Source organism: Cryptomeria japonica, unplaced genomic scaffold (genome assembly GCF_030272615.1).
Source record: "Cryptomeria japonica unplaced genomic scaffold, Sugi_1.0 HiC_scaffold_266, whole genome shotgun sequence".
Taxonomy (NCBI): domain Eukaryota; kingdom Viridiplantae; phylum Streptophyta; class Pinopsida; order Cupressales; family Cupressaceae; genus Cryptomeria; species Cryptomeria japonica.
Genome location: NW_026729088.1, coordinates 59,768 through 65,000, shown reverse-complemented (window position 1 = coordinate 65,000; position 5,233 = coordinate 59,768).

Here is a 5,233-nt window from a genome sequence, read left to right as displayed (position 1 = left end):
CCGATACACAGATGGTTCCAAGGCGGCCGAGGAGCCTCACCGCATAGCAATCGGGGGTGCGAGGCGAGGGATGGGGCGGGAAGGCCCCAACGGCTAGACGGAAGAGGCTTCAGGGCCGCCTAGGAATGGTCCAAGCATCGGACACGCTTGGGGCGACTACCAGTGACAGCCCCCTATCCCGCGATGCGTCCGATACGAAGATGGTTCCAAGGCGGCCGAGGAGCCTCACCGCATAGCAATCGGGGTGCGAGGTGGGGGATGCGGCGAGATGGCCCCAACGGCTAGACGGAAGAGGCCACAGGGCCGCGTCGGAATAGTCCAAGCATCGGACGCGCTTGGGGCGACTACCAGTGACAACCCCTTATCCCGCGATGCGTCCGATACGAAGATAGTTCCAAGGCGGCCGAGGAGCCTCACCGCATAGCAATCGGGGTGCGAGGTGGGGGATGCGGCGAGATGGCCCCAACGGCTAGACGGAAGAGGCTGCAGGGCCGCCTCGGAATAGTCCAAGCATCGGACGCGCTTGGGGCCACTACCAGTGACAACCCCTTATCCCGCGATGCGTCCGATACGAAGATAGTTCCAAGGCGGCCGAAGAGCCTCACCGCATAGCAATCGGGGTGCGAGGTGGGGGATGCGGCGAGATGGCCCCAACGGCTAGACGGAAGAGGCCACAGGGCCGCCTCGGAATAGTCCAAGCATCGGACGCGCTTGGGGCGACTACCAGTGACAACCCCTTATCCCGCGATGCGTCCGATACGAAGATAGTTCCCAGGCGGCCGAGGAGCCTCACCGCATAGCAATCGGGGTGCGAGGCGAGGGATGCGGCGAGATGGCCCCAAAGGCTAGACGGAAGAGGCTGCAGGGCTGCCTCGGAATAGTCCAAGCATCGGACGCGCTTGGGGCGACTACCACTGCCAACCCCTTATCCCGCGATGCGTCCGATACACAGATAGTTCCGAGGCGGCCGAGGAGGTGGGGGATGCAGCGAGATGGCCCCAACGGCTAGACGGAAGAGGCTGCAGGGCCGCCTCGGAATAGTCCAAGCATCGGACGCGCTTGGGGCGACTACCAGTGACAACCCCTTATCCCGCGATGCGTCCGATACACAGATAGTTCCGAGGCGGCCAAGGAGCCTCACCGCATAGCAATCGTGGTGCGAGGTGGGGGATGCGGCGAGATGGCCCCAACGGCTAGACGGAAGAGGCTGCAGGGCCGCCTCGGAATGGTCCAAGCATCGGATGCGCTTGGGGCGACTACCACTGCCAACCCCTTATCCCGCGATGCGTCCGATACACAGATAGTTCCAAGGCGGCCGAGGAGCCTCACAGCATAGCAATCAGGGTGCGAGGCGAGGGATGCGGCGAGAAAGCCCCAACGGCTAGAGGGAAGAGGCTTCAGGTCCGCCTCGGAATGGTCCAAGCATCGGACGCGCTTGGGGCGACTACCAGTGACAACCCCTTATCCCGCGACGCGTCCGATACACAGATAGTTCCAAGGCGGCCGAGGAGCCTCACCGCATAGCAATCGGGGTGCGAGGCGAGGGATGCGGCGAGAAGGACCCAACGGCTACACGGAAGAGGCTTCGGGGCCGCCTCGGAATGGTCCAAGCATCGGACGCGCTTGGGGCGACTACCAGTGACAACCCCTTATCCCGCGACGCGTCCGATACACAGATAGTTCCGAGGCGGCCGAGGAGCCTCACCGCATAGCAATCGGGGTGCGAGGCGAGGGATGCGGCGAGAAGGACCCAACGGCTACACGGAAGAGGCTTCGGGGCCGCCTCGGAATGGTCCAAGCATCGGACGCGCTTGGGGCGACTACCAGTGACAACCCCTTATCCCGCGACGCGTCCGATACACAGATAGTTCCAAGGCGGCCGAGGAGCCTCACCGCATAGCAATCGGGGTGCGAGGCGAGGGATGCGGCGAGAAGGACCCAACGGCTAGACGGAAGAGGCTTCGGGTCCGCCTCGGAATGGTCCAAGCATCGGACGCGCTTGGGGCGACTACCAGTGACAACCCCTTATCCCGCGACGCGTCCGATACACAGATAGTTCCAAGGCGGCCGAGGAGCCTCACCGCATAGCAATCGGGGTGCGAGGCGAGGGATGCGGCGAGAAGGACCCAACGGCTAGACGGAAGAGGCTTCGGGTCCGCCTCGGAATGGTCCAAGCATCGGACGCGCTTGGGGCGACTACCAGTGACAACCCCTTATCCCGCGACGCGTCCGATACACAGATAGTTCCAAGGCGGCCGAGGAGCCTCACCGCATAGCAATCGGGGTGCGAGGCGAGGGATGCGGCGAGAAGGACCCAACGGCTAGACGGAAGAGGCTTCGGGTCCGCCTCGGAATGGTCCAAGCATCGGACGCGCTTGGGGCGACTACCAGTGACAACCCCTTATCCCGCGACGCGTCCGATACACAGATAGTTCCGAGGCGGCCGAGGAGCCTCACCGCATAGCAATCGGGGTGCGAGGCGAAGGATGCGGCGAGAAGGACCCAACGGCTAGACGGAAGAGGCTTCGGGTCCGCCTCGGAATGGTCCAAGCATCGGACGCGCTTGGGGCGACTACCAGTGACAACCCCTTATCCCGCGACGCGTCCGATACACAGATAGTTCCAAGGCGGCCGAGGAGCCTCACCGCATAGCAATCGGGGTGCGAGGCGAGGGATGCGGCGAGAAGGACCCAACGGCTAGACGGAAGAGGCTTCAGGGCCGCCTCGGAATGGTCCAAGCATCGAACGCGCTTGGGGCGACTACCAGTGACAACCCCTTATCCCGCGACGCGTCCGATACACAGATAGTTCCGAGGCGGCCGAGGAGCCTCACCGCATAGCAATCGGGGTGCGAGGCGAGGGATGCGGCGAGAAGGACCCAACGGCTAGACGGAAGAGGCTTCAGGGCCGCCTCGGAATGGTCCAAGCATCGGACGCGCTTGGGGCGACTACCAGTGACAACCCCTTATCCCGCGACGCGTCCGATACACAGATAGTTCCGAGGCGGCCGAGGAGCCTCACCGCATAGCAATCGGGGTGCGAGGCGAGGGATGCGGCGAGAAGGACCCAACGGCTAGACGGAAGAGGCTTCAGGGCCGCCTCGGAATGGTCCAAGCATCGGACGCGCTTGGGGCGACTACCAATGACAACCCCTTATCCCGCGACGCGTCCGATACACAGATAGTTCCGAGGCGGCCGAGGAGCCTCACCGCATAGCAATCGGGGTGCGAGGCGAGGGATGCGGCGAGAAGGACCCAACGGCTAGACGGAAGAGGCTTCAGGGCCGCCTCGGAATGGTCCAAGCATCGGACGCGCTTGGGGCGACTACCAGTGACAACCCCTTATCCCGCGACGCGTCCGATACACAGATAGTTCCGAGGCGGCCGAGGAGCCTCACCGCATAGCAATCGGGGTGCAAGGCGAGGGATGCGGCGAGAAGGACCCAACGGCTAGACGGAAGAGGCTTCAGGGCCGCCTCGGAATGGTCCAAGCATCGGACGCGCTTGGGGCGACTACCAGTGACAACCCCTTATCCCGCGACGCGTCCGATACACAGATAGTTCCGAGGCGGCCGAGGAGCCTCACCGCATAGCAATCGGGGTGCGAGGCGAGGGATGCGGCGAGAAGGACCCAACGGCTAGACGGAAGAGGCTTCAGGGCCGCCTCGGAATGGTCCAAGCATCGGACGCGCTTGGGGCGACTACCGTTGCCAACCCCTTATCCCGCGATGCGTCTGATACACAGATAGTTCCGAGGCGGCCGAGGAGCCTCACCGCATAGCAATCGGGTTGCGAGGCAGATTATTGGGAAGGGAACCCCCTGGGATGCGGCTCAAGCAGTGCCCAAAGGGACTGGAATGCGGAATCACATCGAGAGACCCAAATGCTATACGAGGGCTCAAATCGAATTATCGATTTGGCCACGACATGGACGCATCGGAACGACTACCTTTGCCGAACCACTCGCAATTGCATCCATACCGAAACCAATAGACATTTCCGTTAGAGCCCTCGCATAGCATTCGGGAATCTCGCATGCCCCTCTAAATCGACCAATGCTGGCGCTCAATGAAAATCCGAGCGCTACCACCGTTCGAGCGCCAGCATTGGTCGAGTTAGAGGGGCACGGGGGAGAATGCTCCAGTCAACACCTCCCCTATATAAGTTATTTGTCCGATTCTCGCACAACCGTAGTCTGCCTCGTCGAATCAAACAACGGTCCCAGATTCCGACTTCCGTTCCGTAGAGACCCAAAAGCTAGATGGAGGCTCGCAAGAAAGAGAGTCGGCGCATAGCAATCGGGTTTCTCGAACGTTTAGGGACCGAGCTCACTTGCGGATAGGGCAAAATCCGCCAAGCAACCCAAAAGCTAGACGGGGGCTCGAATCGAATCGCCTAGGCGGCCACAACAACGACGTGTTGGATCGACTACCAGTGCCAAACCATTCAGCAAGACTAGTCTGTGTCGAGGCCGGATAGAGATTCTCAGAGAGCGCCCGCATAGCATTTAGGAGACCTGCCGCGTCCCTCACACTCGACAAATGGTGGTGCACGTTTATAAATCCGAGCGATCCCAACCCTTTCAAGCACCAACATCGGTCGAGATAGAGGGGCACGGAGGGGGCTGCGTGAGACAACACAGTCCCCTATATAAGTTATTTGTCCGATTCTCACACATCCGAAGAATGGTCATCAAATCGGACAACAGCCCAAACTTCCGACTTCCGTCCCAGAAAGCCCAAGAGCTATCTAAAACGTTCATGGCCGGAACTCGATCGCGGCTATACCAGTCCGCCAAGCAACCCAAAAGCTAGACTGGAGCTCTAGTCGAATCACCTCTGTGGCCATTGCAAGGACGTGTTGGAGCGACTACCATTGCCGAACCATTCCGCAGGTCGAGTCCATACCAAGGCCGCATAGAGATTCACGATGAGCTCCTGCATAGCAATCAGGAGACTTGCCGTGTCCATCACAATCGATAAATCCTGGTGCAAGATTTTTGCATCCGAGCGCTCCAACCAGTCGAGCACCAGCATCAATCGACATAAACGGGCACGGGGGGAGGATGCTCGAGAACACTACCTCCCCTATATAAGTTATTTGTCCGATTCTCAAGCAGCCGAAGTCTGGTCATCGAATCGGGTCAAAGACCACAACTTCCGACTTTACCCACAATGCAAGTCATCGAATCGAACATCGGCCCCCGAGTCGGACTCCATGCGTATGTCAGGTCA